The sequence below is a fragment of the Bubalus bubalis genome, chromosome 1 (genome assembly GCF_019923935.1).
Source record: "Bubalus bubalis isolate 160015118507 breed Murrah chromosome 1, NDDB_SH_1, whole genome shotgun sequence".
In the NCBI taxonomy this organism is placed as follows: domain Eukaryota; kingdom Metazoa; phylum Chordata; class Mammalia; order Artiodactyla; family Bovidae; genus Bubalus; species Bubalus bubalis.
In genome coordinates, this window is record NC_059157.1 from 38340761 (window position 1) to 38355507 (window position 14747).

The 14747-nt window shown below is 46.1% G+C and overlaps 1 long non-coding RNA gene across 1 annotated transcript; it reads right to left on the reverse strand.

Annotated features, from left to right (window-relative positions):
* Positions 1 to 680: 680 nt before the first annotated feature.
* On the reverse strand, positions 681 to 6888 carry LOC123332538. The gene is made up of 4 exons (XR_006549341.2): positions 6010 to 6888; positions 2543 to 2638; positions 1869 to 2037; positions 681 to 1510 (listed from the first exon to the last, which is right to left on the reverse strand). It is a non-coding gene; the product is annotated as an uncharacterized LOC123332538 (long non-coding RNA).
* Positions 6889 to 14747: the final 7859 nt, after the last annotated feature.

A 14747-nucleotide genomic window follows, 5' to 3' on the forward strand; every position in this document is an offset into this window, starting at 1 on the left:
AAGATATCCACTTGGTCTTGTCTTAGTGCTTATTTTTTTCATGGAATTTCTTGTGCACATCAAGCCTGGGGCTTGGCCAAATGTTTGTTGACAGTTATCAAAGTCCTAGTGGTTTTCCACATGGAGTTGGCTCACGTTGAACAATGATTATGAAAGAAAAACTAGGCATTCTACCCTCTGCTCACATCCTCTAGGGTCTTTAAGGGTTGGGAGTTGTTCCTGAAAACACGCATATTGTATTTAGAGGGAGTTCTGCTAAGTTGGAGAAGGCAATGGCACCCCACTCCAGTACTCTTGCCTGGAAAATCCCATGGATGGAGGAGCCTGGTAGGCTGCAATCCATGGGGTCCCACAGAGTCGGACACGACTGAAAAGACTTAGTAGCAGCAGCAGCAGCTGCTAAGTTACCTGAGGTCAGGCCAATGACGAAAGGCTTTGCCACAGAGATAGCGCACATGTGGATCCATGTCCACAGGTGATTCCTGTCTGGACCAGGGAGTGTGATGCCTTAAGGAGCCTCCATATTGATTACAGACAGTTACTTTACTGAGTGTGAACTTGGTGAGTTTAAATGCTAACACTATGGCTGTTGTTCCTCCCACATTCCTCATGTGTGGAATGTGGAAGGAAGAGTATGTCACCTCAGGTGAGAAAGTCTACTGAGGGCCTTCCTGCTTTGCTCTCTGGTGCTGGATTCCCTCGTGTCGTCTAAGGGAAGAGCTGTGACTACAGCATTTCCCACAGAGCTGACACTCGTAGGGTTGCTCACCCGTGTGTGTTCTCTCATGCCTTCTCCGGTTTGCATATTGACTGAAGGTGCTCCCACACCGCTGACATTGATAGGGTTTCTCTCCTGTGTGGGTCCTTTTGTGCTGAGTCAATTCAGGACTCTGACTGAAGGCCTTCCCCCACACAAGACACACGTGAGGTTTCTCTCCAGCATGGATTCTCTTGTGCTGACTAAGGCCAGAGCTTTGGCTAAAGACTCCCACACTGACAACATTCATAGTGCTTCTCTTTGGGATGGAGTTTCTCGTGTTTTCTAAGGTAAGAGATTTGATGAAAACTTTTCTCACACAGACGACATTTATAGGGCTTCTCTCCTGGGTGTTTTCTCATGTTCCAGGTAGGAACTTTGAGGAGTTTCCCACACACATGACATTCAAATCGTTTCTCTCCAGTGTGGACCCAATTGTGGTTTCTCAGAAAATAGCCCTTTCCACAGAGACTGCATTTGTTTGGTTTCTCTCCAGTGTGAATCATCCTGTGTCATCTGAGGCTAAAGTAATTATTAAAGACTTTTATACATAGAGGACATTCACATGATTTTCTTCTAGTGTGAATAGGACCATGTGCATTAAGAAATGATCCTTGACTACATGATTTTCCACACTGTTTGCTGACATGTTTCGTTCTTTAGTGAATTGATGAATGTTGAGGTGAAGATCTAAAAGCTAATTCATCTCTCAAATTAGTGCATCCAGCAGGATCCCTCTTGCTGGTGAGAAACCTGTTTTAGGAGAAGAGATATGAGGCTGTTACTGGTTTGCCCATGTCCAGGCAGACACTTATTCTTCTACATGTTCACCCTAGAGCATCAGCCAGGAATAGTCTCCTGGTAAAATGTCTCCCGAGTTAGTTGCAAACATGTTGTGTTACTCCCCTTCAGGCACAAACATTCTCTTTTATAGTTTCCAAACCCCAGATATTAGATTAATTTTGAAAACTTCAGTGTGTTCTAAAGACTAGGAGATGAACAATGTTTGTGCTATTGATTTTTTTCCTTACATTAGTTTTAAGCTCATATTCACTTAACCAATTTCAGAATATCCAAAAATTTGCTCTGAAAGAGCTTTATCTCAACTTACACACAGGCAACTGTGCTCAGTTACCAACTTATCACACTGCTGGGTCTTTCATTTGGATGACTGAGGTTCCCGCCCCTGAAACTTCCTACTGACATAGTAGAGGATATGTGCTTTCTGTAGACACTTCTCATGAATATAATTTCTTGTTGTTTAAGGGATCCTTCACTGCCTAAAGAATGGAAAAAATATAGATTTTAGAATGGCATTAGGGAAATAAAATGTAGACAACCACCAAGGTCCATGTATGTTTCAAAAATTGGCACTCAGTTGGAGAAACTGTGTATAGCAAGGAAATACTCAATGTAGCATTTGAAAGAAATATTTAAAAAGTCATTGTCTGTTAGAAAAGAAAAACAGGATTAAAATATAACAATGTAATGTGTTCCCGAGACATTGGGTCAGAAAATGGTGGAGAACAAGAATCACTATGTGAAAATTTAAGTGGGATAATTCCACAAGAACCCTTTCCTTAAAGAAGAGAAAATGGCAGGAAGTAATATGAATTGTGATGATAGGGGCCCAGAATGATGACAACAAGAGGAATATGCCCCAGTGTCCTCACTTCCACTTTGGAATATATCCCTGCCTTCATCAGACTTTCATCTGGTGTCTCGAAGGACTTAACACACCGGTTGAAACTGTTTTGCCCTGAAGCCCAGGCCCCTGATGCTCACCTGGACTCTGACCTTGGAGGCCTCCTGCTGCTTCAGTCCACAGCTCTGTTCCTTGTTCCAGCTATGAAATTACATCTGATTTGCTAATTCGATAGCCTGTTTGATTAAAAAAAAAAAAACACGTGGATTTTGAGTGTGGGCTAATTACCCTTTGCTGTGCTCAAGTCATGGGTAAGGTAGTGAAGACAATAAAGAGATAATTAAAGGTTGGTGCAGGTAACATCTTCACCAGACAGAACAGTGAAGGTCCTTCAGCAGACCAGGAGGAAACCCAGAGCAGCAGCAATAACAGTGAGGCTGTCTAGGGGCTGATGCCCATGCACCAGTTCAGAGAAAGGCCACAGAATCCTCAGTCTTTTCCAAATGGGAAAGATCAAGAGACTCTACCGTGGGCTGAATATTTCTGTCAAACAAGATCCAGTAGTGATTCACCTTACAGGAAGAATTGAAATTATGGCATATACAGGACTCTGGTGTTAAGCCTTCATGAAGTGATTGGAACAAAAGAATTATTTTTTAAAATATTTGATACTTTTATTTATGCATTAAAATGTCCATTGAATCCCCAGTCCTGTTCTGAATGTTGAGACTAAGTATCAATAAAGATACGAAACCTGGCCAAGGTGACCTTTCAGTGTGGTAATGAAAAGTGCCATGAAAAGGAATGTCTTCCTTTAAGTAATTATGAGGACTAGCAGAGAATCAGGAAGCAGCCAGAGTGGGACACAGGGAAGCTGTTCTAAATGCTTGTTCAGTGAGTGAATGAACAGAATGGACACAGGTGCAGGCACATCCCTGTTGACAGACTCACCTACAGAGACCAGGTGGGTGACAGTTTCCAGCATCACATTTCTGAACAGGTTTTTCTGGGACTTGTCTAGCAGGCTCCACTTTTCTGGGTGAAGTTGACTGCTACATCTTTAATGTCATCAAGTCTTAAAAAACTATGGATGTTCTGGTTTAGACAGAGCAGCCCTATCGCTGTCCAGAGTGGGCAGCTGAGCTGAGGAAGGATGGGGACTGGGTGCAGCTTCAGGAGGAAGCATCACTACTCACCAGGGGCTCCATGCTCAACTGATCAGTCACCGTGAGCCTTTCTTGGGATCTCACTCACAGCTGATCAAGCACTAGGCAGGCCAACCTGAGGATGGAGAAGCCACAAGACCCCAGTCCTGTGCTTCCACACCCACCTGAATTCAAGCCCCCAAACTTCACCTGGGTGTAGCCCCAGCCCAGCACTCGGAAACCGGTGGTGCGTCCAGGGAATACTATGCAGCTTCTTCTCTCCCAGATCCCATGTGAAGAGCTAGAGCTGCGGTTGCTAACACAGAAAGTCAGAGTCTGCAAATAAGAACGTGCTAAGCATTGACTTTGTGTTCATCAGCCCGTGGCACCCAGAATTGCTCAGTGTCCTCCCGGGTTCCCACCCTCGGGGACCCTGACTCTCGCCAGAGTGGATGGTGGTTTACTGCTGTAGTAAACACTCTGGAAGCCCCCAGATCATCTCCTGCCTTATGCGCCCACAGTGCTTCTCCAACAGCCCTGGCAGTCCTCTGGAAACACACTGCCTTCCAGCTCCCCTCAGCCCTGACATTACTTCTGTCCCACATGCACATGAATATCAGTCACCTCCAGTACTTTGGCTTCCTCATGCGAAGAGTTGACTCATTGGAAAAGACTCTGATGCTGGGAGGGATTGGGGGCAGGAGGGGAAGGGGACGACAGAGGATGAGATGGCTGAATGGCATCACTGACTCGATGGACGCGAGTCTGAGTGTACTCTGGGAGTTGGTGATGAACTGGGAGGCCTGGCGTGCTGTGACTCATGGGGTTGAAAAGAGTTGGACACAACTGAGCAACTGAACTGAACTGAAGGACCTATTTTAGATGGAGTTGAATCGAGGACTTATTCCATTTGGAGAAACCATAGCACCTATCCGGCCAGCCTCGTCCTTAACATCCTCCGAACCAGAAGGTAGCTGGCATCCAGGAGTCACAGTGTTACTGTCATAGACTGTTGCAGTTCTCTAGATCAAGGATGTTCAAAAATATGGAAAAACTGAGGTTTGGGAAGAAATTGCTTTATTTGCCAATTTACCAATGACACCCAAAGATTCCAAAAACTTTAATATGACAGAGTTACACTAGAGGAAGGAGCAGCTGTCATCTAATTTTGCTCAGTCAGTGTCCTGTGATCAAATTCCTTTAGGGTAACAAAGGTCTCCCTGGTTTTACCTGTAATATGACCTCTAACATTAGCAATCAGAAGAAGCTCTCTTTAATCTCTCTTCATGTTTATCACCCAGTTTGGGAGGAACCTCTCCATATATCCACAGTCGATCCCTTCATCACATCCCCTCTGTCTTGAAACAGAAATCTCCCTAAAGATATTTGCTCTCAGGCTCCTGCTCTCCAGTCCTCCATTCACAATCAAAGTGAAAGCCTAGGGATCATTTCCTATCAGAAATGAATTCCTGGATCCATGCCTCTGCTAACTGTGGAGAGGAATCAAGTGTCTAGGACAAAGCACAAACCCCAAAATCCACTCAAGAAAGTGATTGAATCACTGATTGGATTATCCGTGGGATGGACTGTCCGTGCGTGCTTGCTAAGTCACTTTAGTCATGTCCAACTCTGCAACCCCATGGATCATGAGGGACTGTCCAGGAAAACCGATCAAGATTTGCCTTTCATTTTGACTTAAAGATAATTTCAGAGTGAAGTGACATGTTCTTTTTCACTGTTAGAATTTTCCTTCTACTGATAAGAGGAACAGGTAAATTCCTATGATAGTGAAGGAAACCCCAGTCATATGCAAAAGGGCAGTCACACCAGTGGAGACATTTCAAGAGACCCTCCATCTTGAAATAATTATTTCAATATAAAAATATATCTCAAGTCACATAAGAAAGGAAGAAAATCGCTTGATGAAACCCATAAAAGGAGAGTAATTCAGAGAGGCAGAAAATGAAGTATTTAGAAACAAATTAGTAAAAACATCAGATGGAGATCAACATCTGATCTTTGGAAAGTTCAACAGCCAGTAGAACTTTCCAAGACAAAGGGCATGCTCTATACCAGCGTTGTATGATACAGAAACTGCTGTGCCACACGTGTATCATGACAAGAGACTTGAAATCTGGATGACACTACCAACGATGTGAAAGTTAGCTATTCGGTTGCATGAATTTAAATATTCCAGCCACATGCGGCTGTATTGGAGAGCACACGGCTAGGATCTTTGGTTAGGCAGATGAAATAATTAAATAGATTTAAGACAACAGTGTTGGAGCTGAAAAAAAGGGATGTGACCAGTCAAAGGTTGGAAATGAGAGTGGCAAAGAAAATGTTGACACAGTATGAGTCAGAGACCATAAGAGGCTGCTTTGACACCAGTGTCTAGAGACAGATAAGACATAACATTTAAGGGAAAGAAACACACTCCTATCTCAGTTTGGAGGACTCACCAAAACCCCAAATTGCAGGAGCTGGTGAAGCCAAGCGGATTCTGAGGACTCCACAGCAAGCAGCTGATTTCTCTTTCTTCAAGGTCCCAAGCAGTGCAGCTTCTTCTCTGAACAGATGCATCCCTCTGTCTGTTTGACTTCCTTTTATATCTGAAGAACAGCCTATAATCCAATCTAGGCTATGGTTCACCTTATCAGGAACCCTCTTCAATTTGATTATTGCTTACACTTTGCCTTGGCTCAGTCGTGTCCGACTCTTTGCGACCCCATGGACTGTAGCCTACCAGGCTCCTGTGTCCATGGGATTTTCCAGGCAATAGTACTGGAGTGGATTGCCATTTCCTTCTCCAGGGGATCTTCCCGACCCAGGGATCGAACCCGGATCTCCCACATTGTAGACAGATGCTTTACGGACTGAGGCACCAGATTAGGTTTCCCAAACTAATAGGAAAGTATAACCCTCAAGCATGTTGAAGAGCAAGGATGTAATGACATTGTCCAGGGACAGTGAGAAGATCCATCATTTCCTTCTTCATCCATAAATATTTTGAGTGCATTTTCTGCACCATGAACCATACTATGTCTTCAAAACAAGCAGGACATCAGATACACTGGGATTCTGGGGAAATGAAGCTGGGATTCTCTGGGAGAAATTAAAAATAAAATGCAAGATGAAGGACTATGAACACTTGAAAGATAAATACTGAGGTGACCGTATAGGACCTACTGCTGGACTGCAGAGCATGACTCATTAAAGCACTGGCCACACAGCGCCTTCAAGAACATGTTAAAAATTTATTAACTGTGCACAGAAAATGGGAAGACAATTTTATACTCTATTTGTTGGTTAGTGGGGAAATCAACAAAAAATTTTCCTACATAGTAAACTATTGTAATTTATTTTACTTCCATGCCATGCACAGTTGATTTCTATATTTGAGTAGAAATATTACTGGTGTGGCAATGGTTCTTTAAGCTAAAAGTTCCGGGTTCCCAAATGGAAAAAATTAAAACAGAGGACATAGTGAGTATTTCATTGTATCTGAGGACATTTTGCTTATACCCCATATAATGCCTGGGAATCCTATTATTTCATGCATTTCAATTCCATCTCGGATGTTCATTAAAGAAATTTCATCTGAAGCTAGTATATTAAGGTAAATCCACTATATTTTAATTTTTTCAAAAAAGAATATTTTTAACTTTCCCCATTACCACTTCAATCTTCAAGGGCTCATCCTTTTCTCTATGGTTCATCAGATTTTGTGTAGACCATTTCCTAAATGAAATAAATCATTTTGGGAGTGGACAGTTTCCACCACAAGATTTAAAGAACTCTTGAAGGATTATTCATTATTAATGCCATCTCCCACATGAAAGGAATTGCCTTTCATCTCACTCAGGAATTCATTTCTCTACCTGTGTTTTCCCCTATTCTCTCCTGGCATCAGAATGTATGTTATGATTTAAAATGCATGCACTGTATTTTATTTTCATCTAGTTTTTAAAGATAGTTGATGTAAAGTATGATATTCGTTTCAGATGTCGCATGGTGATGCCCCACTAAAGTTACCGTAAAATATCATCTGTATTCCCTGTGTTTTGTAATATATACTGGCAGCTCATTTATTTTATACAAGGCAGCTTGTTCCTCTTAATTTCCAACCCCTAACTTGTGCCTCCCAGCTCCCCTTCCCCAGTGGTAACCACTGCTTTGTAGTGTATATCTGTGTGTTTCTGTTTTATTTTATTTCAGATTACACACATAAATGATAACACACAGTGTTTCTCTTTCTGAGTTATTTCACTTGGCATAATATAGAGTGCAATATTACTCAGCCATAAAAATGAAAGCAGTTTGCCATTTGCAGCAACAAGGGTGGACTGGAGGGTATTATCTGTTCATCTATGGATGGACACTTTGGCACTTCCGTATCTGGGCTCCTGTAAACAATACTAATGTGAACATGAGAGGTGCATGTATCTATTAGAATTCATGTTTTCCTTTTCTCAGATTTTACCCAGGAGAGGAATTTTGGATCATACAGTAGTTCTGCTTAGTAGTCTGAAGAACCTCCATACTGTTCTCCACAGTGGCTACACCAATTTGCATTCCCACCAACAGTGTAGGAGAGTTCCCTTCTCTCCATATTCTAGCCGACACCTGCTAGCCATAGAATTCTGATGATAACCATGTGATAAGGTGTGAGGTGAGATCTCATTGTGGATTGGACTTCCATTTCTTTGATTAACATTGTTGAGCATCTTTTCATGTGCCTGTGGCCAAGTGTATTTCTTCTTTATAAAAATGTCTGTTCAGACCTCTGCTCAATTGTTATTTGGCTTGTTTGGTTTTTTTGATATTGAGTTGTATGAGTTGCAAACCAACCATATACACTGTAAACCACTCCTTCTCTCTGAACCCTCCTCTTTGCATTTAAATATGTTATGGCATCACCCAACCTGAAATTTTAAATGAAACAAAAAAAAAAGTATAAGCAAACAGTTTGGATTCCTTTTATTTCTAATGGTTTCCCTCTCATACCCTCTTTAATCCAGGTTGAGGGTAGAACTCATTAGCATTTCTCCCCACCTCAAACAATCATGTGTTTTTCCTCATTAATTCATAGACATGATTCTTGCCAGCAAAGCTCATGTCCGATCAAAATTCAAGTCTCATGAGATGCCATCAGTCTTCATGTTATTTCCATCCTGAGCAGAATTTGATTCCCTCTGTTGTGAGCCCCATTTTCCCTGCAATCTTATCACTTTCGTCACAGTTTTGGATACCAGAGGGCAGAGGAGATGAAGTTTCCTGTGCTGAGTATTTATTCGGGAGTGATCCCAAGATAACCATGTTGGGAAAGGATGAGAAGGAAGAAATCCATGCAGTCAGGAAGCCCAGCTTCACCTCAGCCCGACAGCAAGTGCTGGCCAAGCACACAGTGACCATTGCGTCTACATGGCCCTTCGTGTGTGTCCTTAGTCGGACCACAATGTCCAGGGCTGGACCTCCATCCCTGTGGTCAGCCCCAGGAGGGAGGGTGTCACCTTGATACAGGCGCCTCTTTGCTGATGTGTCCCCCCCTGCGTGTGCTGACTGGTAAAGTCCCCCTGGGAGTGTGGGCCCCATCACCCTGCAGCTCAGAGAGCTGTGAGGACAACACCCTCCATTCTCTGTGGCCAGAGTGGGCAGTCTCGAAATCAGACCCTTGCAGGCCCAGTCAGGGCAGATGGCCGGAATTCAGCCACAATTAGCGGGGCAGGGGGAAACAAAACTGGGAACTGCAAGTCCCAGGAGGCAGCTGCCCTGTCAGCCAGCTGTCCTCACTCCAGAGAGCTGGTGGTGTCCTGTGGGGGTCCCGGACCAGGCCTCTCTGTGCCCAGAAGCCCCTCCTTCCATGGCTGGCAATAGGGTTAGCACCCCCATGCCCTCCTGTGGACATGGACTCCTTTCTCTTCCTGCTCCTAGGCTTTGCCCCAGAACATATTTCCCTGTTAAATCTAGACCCCTGCTGCCTCGAGGACTGATATCACGACCTTGTCACGCACTCGGGGAAGCCTCTCCCTTCATCCCCTTTGCTATAGGTTTATCACCATCATTGATATAATAAGCACATCTCCCTCCACACATTCATCATCGTCCTCATTGTATTTTGTTAATCTTCATTATTCCCATTATTCCCATTACTGTCTATTATAGTACATTGTGGTTGTTAATATACATCACTGAGGGGACACGCTTTTTGGGGAAGTGTTTCCAGGAGCTTCCTGAAATACTCCAAACCGGCCTCCAGGAGCAGAATCAACACTCGATTCTACTACCAGATAATCAAGTATGAAACAGAGAACTAACAGGGATGCAATGCACAGCATGGGGAATATAGCCAATATTTTATAAATATTTTATGTAGAGTATTATCCATTATGGACCTCTCAGAGTCCCTTGAACAGCAAGGAATTCAAAGCAGTCAAATTCAAGGGAAATCACCCTGAATACTCCTTGGAAGGACCGATGCTGAAGTTGCAACTCCAGTATTCTGGTCATCTGACTCAAACAGCTGCTGCTGCTGCTGCTACTACGACTCAGTCATGCCCGACTCTGTGCAACCCCATAGACGGCAGCCCACCAGGCTCCCCCGTCCCTGGGATTCTCCAGGCAAGACACTGGAGTGGGTTGCCATTTCCTTCTCCAATGCATGAAAGTGAAAAAATAAAGTGAAGTTGCTCAGTCATGTCTGACTCCTAGCCACCCCATAGACGGCAGCCCACCAGGCTCCCCTGTCCCTGGGATTTTCCAGGCAGGACACTGGAGTGGGTTGCCATTGCCTTCTCTGGATTCGAACAGCTGACTAATTGGAAAAGTCCCTGATGCTGGGAAAGATTGAAGACAGAAGGAAAAGAGGGTGTCAGAGGATGAAATGGATGGATGGCATCACCAATGCAACGGACCTGAACTTGAGCAACTTGGGGAGATGGTGAGGGACAGAGAGGCCTGGTGTGCTGCAGTCTATGGGGTCACAAAGTGTCGGACATGACTGGGCAACTGAACAACATGATCCATTATCATCATCCAAATATCAAAGTACTAAATTGCACACCTGAAAGTAATATCCTGTAGGTCAATTGTACTTCTACTTTTTAAAAAATCAATAAAAAATAAGAGGTTTAAAAACAAACCAAAAAAAAACAAAACAAAACCCAAAAAATGAATGAACTTTATAAACTGGATTGTGTCGCCTCCCCCAAATTCGTATGTTGAATCCCTCACCTTGAAGAGACCAGAATGTGACATCTTGATGGGGGATCTAGTGGTTAAGACTTCACTTTCCCAAGCAGAGACAGCAGGTTTGAACCTTGGTCAGGGTACTAAGATCTCACATGCTGCAGGGTGTGGCCAAAAATAAAAAATAAATAAAGATTGAAGGGACCAGAATGGGGCTGTGTATGAGGAAGGGGCAGATAAAACACTGATTAGGTTAAAGTCATCCCCTGAGGGTGGGTCCCTCATCCCAGCAGACTGGTGCCCTTAGAAGAAAAGCAGGAGACCCCAGAGCCTGAGGAGGGGCAGGCCGAGAAGGACGCAGAAGGTGAGTGGTGTGCACACTCTAAGGATGGCGGCCTCAGGAGAAAACAAACCCACCTACACCTTCATCTGGAAACTTCCTGCCTCCAGGACTGAGCCTCTGGCAGCAGTTGGAAACTTTTTCATGCTACGTGCTAAGTCGCTTCAGTCATGTCCGACTCTTTTGGACCCCATGGACTGTAGCCTGCCAGGCTCCTCTGTCCATGGGGATTCTCCAGGCAAAAACACTGGAGTGGGCTGCTGTGCCCTCTTCCAGGGGATCTTCTGGACCCAAGGATCAAACCCGGGTGTCCTATGTCACCTGCATTGGCAGGCGTGTTCTTTACCACTAGTGTCTCCGGGGAGATCCACTTTATTTAGATGGAAACTAGAGCGTGCACCTGTAAATTCAGCCTGCGGGAAGGTGCAGTTTCACATCAAACCCCTCAGGATATATTTTCCATTTCTCTGACCCAGAACGATCTGGTTCTCACTGGCTTCTCCTTCCCAGGAGAACTCGTGTCCCAAGGACGCACAGGTACAGTAACAGAGGAGACTGCCCCGTGTTTGTCATGGTCTTCGAGCTGACAGTCGGGTTTTCCCACAGTCAAGTAGCCAAACAGACCTATTAGCTCCAAAGAGCTGGAGGAAGGTGAGCTCTCTATTACATTCATTGTTAAACAACCTCCAGGAATACCAGCAACTGTATTTTCCCCCTTTGACCCTGTGTAAACGAAAGGTCTGTTTCTTGGGTGGGTAATTATGGTAGCACAAGTTTTAAAGTGAAGTGAAAAGTGATCTCAGTCCAGGCTCACAGAGGAGGATTATACTGTCAAGGGCAGAGCAAGGTCACCGAAGGCAAGGGCATGATTTTTACGTTCTTTGCAATTTCGCGTTTCATATAAGGTCACAGGCTTGCTGTATGGAATGACAGTCATCCTCACACCTGGGGTTTCTGCCTTGAAGTCTCCACCCTAGCAAGAATGGGGCCACTTTTCCCCACTAAGAGGAGCAGCTCAAAACTGCTGCATCAGGCAAAGAGCCCAGGACACTTCTTTTGGGCAGGTCTGTGGGGCCTCACCCGGCTTGGGTCAGGCGTCTCCACGTGCGAGGAAGCAGGTGCCCCTGGGTCCAGAGAAGAGCGGCTCACCTCTGTGAGGGTGAAGGGTCAGTGTAGGAGGGAGAGGTCTGGGTATGTCTGCGTCCATTCCTCTGGCTCTCTGGAATCTGCTAGAAAGTCTCTTAGTGAGCATGTAGATTTGTAGATGAGTTTCCTCTAAGCAGCAAAGCATGTTTCTGGTCAACTGATGTGTGGACCACAGCGGGGCATGTCTGAGGGTGGGCTAGGTTAGGTTAGGCCCCGGGCTTGCCCTGGATCTCTGTGCTCTGAGGCCTCCCCTCCCACGTCAGGTGAAAGCATCTGGACACTAGGTTCATATCACAGTGTGGTTTGGAAATTAAACCAGAAAAAGTGAGGGGTGAAAATCCTTTGTAAAGTCCTTCTATAGGATAAAAAAAAAAGACTAAAATAACAGACCTAGGCTGCTGCAGGCCCCTAGATCCAGTTTAACAGGTTTTTCAACTCACTCTAGAGACTGCAGACAGCAGGGTCCAGAAAATGGACAGAAATGTCTGTCAACCTCTTGTTTTAAGAGTCTGCAGGTGGCCGTGATCGAGGCCTCACACAAAACCAGCCTGCAGGCCGACTGAAGAGGTCAGTGCCTAGTGTCCCCTGGGCCAGTGTAGACAGCCAGTGACACACAGGGGGAAAGAAGCCTGGGATTGGGAGGGGAAATCACACACACACACACACACACACACACACATATTCACACACACACAGCCCTGCACACAGAGACATCTGTGCATGTACACCCACACTCACACACATACCCGTGCATGCATGCGTGTGCACGCGGGCACACACACACACCTGGAGCACACAGATATCCGTGCCTGTATACCCACATGCACACACACACACATGTGCGCACACACACATGCACACACCCTGAACTTACATTTTTCTGTTGAATAGTAGCAGGGCTGAGACATCTTTCATGGGAATCTGTTTCCACCCAGCTGGATTAGGGTTAGTTAGTCTACTTTCCGAAGAAGGCAATGGCACCCCACTCCAGTACTCTTGCCTGGAAAATCCCATGAACAGAGGAGCCTGGTGGGCTGCAGTCCATAGGGTCGCTAAGAGTCGGACACGACTGAGCAACTTCACTTTCACTTTCCACTTTCATACATTGGAGAAGGAAATGGCAACCCACTCCAGTATTCTTGCCTGGAGAATCCCAGGGATGGGGGAGCCTGGTAGGCTGCCGTCTATGGGGTTGCACAGAGTCGGACATGACTGAAGTGACTTAGCAGCAGCAGCAGCAGCAGCAGCAGCAGTCTACTTTCTGGGCCACCACTCAACTCAGGGAGCTTTCAGGACTCAACCTTTAGATTCAGTTGAGTTTGCCTGTCTCAGTTGTGCAGGAAAGGGGGGTCCTTCCCAGGGCCTGTGTTTGCAGGGGTGGGGGAAGGGGGTCTCCTCTCTGGCCAGACCTGTGTCCCTTCTTCCCTGTCGATCATTATGTGGGTCCTGGTGACCCCAGAGTTACTGATCACCAAGAAGAAAGTGCACTGTCTCCGTGAAGGAGCACAGGAGACCCTTGGGGTGATGTGTGGTCTGGAGGGTATGACAAAAGGGAGGGGGTGCCAGCCAAGACACCCACACTCCTGTACTGGCCCATCCAGAGGGACTTTCAGGAGTCCTAGGACTCTGTCCCACCTGGCTCTCTGGGTTGCTGTGGATGTGCCTTTGTTCCGGTAGGGGGAAAGTCAGGACATAGTTTATTCAGCTAGTTAATTTGGCAGTTTAATTTATAAAAAATAAGTATTAGTCACCTGTCACAGGAGCCTCTGTCTGTGCTCTTCCCAGAGCAGGAATATTTGGGGCACTAGGTTTCCTCCAGGGAAAGTGAGTCACCTCCAACCGGGGCGGGACTCAGCTTCCTGCCAACATCAATGCTGGGACGCAGCTCTAAGAAAATCGTGGGCTCCAACTGCGTAAGGCTGCGAACCTCAGGCCCTGTTGTTTCTCCTACAGCATCTCACTCCTCCCTGTGACCTGCTGCCAAAGGCCAGCGGGAGAGCGGCTTCCCACACCCCCACCCAGGATACCGCATTTCTGCTGGTCTGTCTAATCTCTGAACGCAGCTCTGTCCAGAGAGGCAGACGGTCCTGCCCGGAGCAGCCCCAGCCCTCAGCCCTTGTTCCAGGGGACCGGTCCTTGTGGGGCCACCACGAAGGGAGGCTCGGATCTCCTCTTGTTCAACAAAAACGCGGCCCACGACCACACCCCCGGAGGCTGGAGCAGAACAGACCCGGCGAGACCTCCCTGACGGCGGAACCGCGGTCCAGACAAGTCTGTGGCCTTCAGACCTGACATCTGGGAATCCATCAAGTCCCTCAGTCATCTGAAATACGTTTCCTCGAGGTCCTGAACTACAAGAGGTTTTGGCAAGTTGGAAAACGGAGACTCGAACAGTCAGAGCGCTGGCTTTGAGCTACTGAGAAGGTCCTGCGCCGGAAGGTGCCAGCGGCCCTGGAGCCCGCCCTGCCCTGCGCGCCACGAGGCGGCGCCGGAGAAGCGACCGGGCGGTCCACGTTCCAGGCGTCA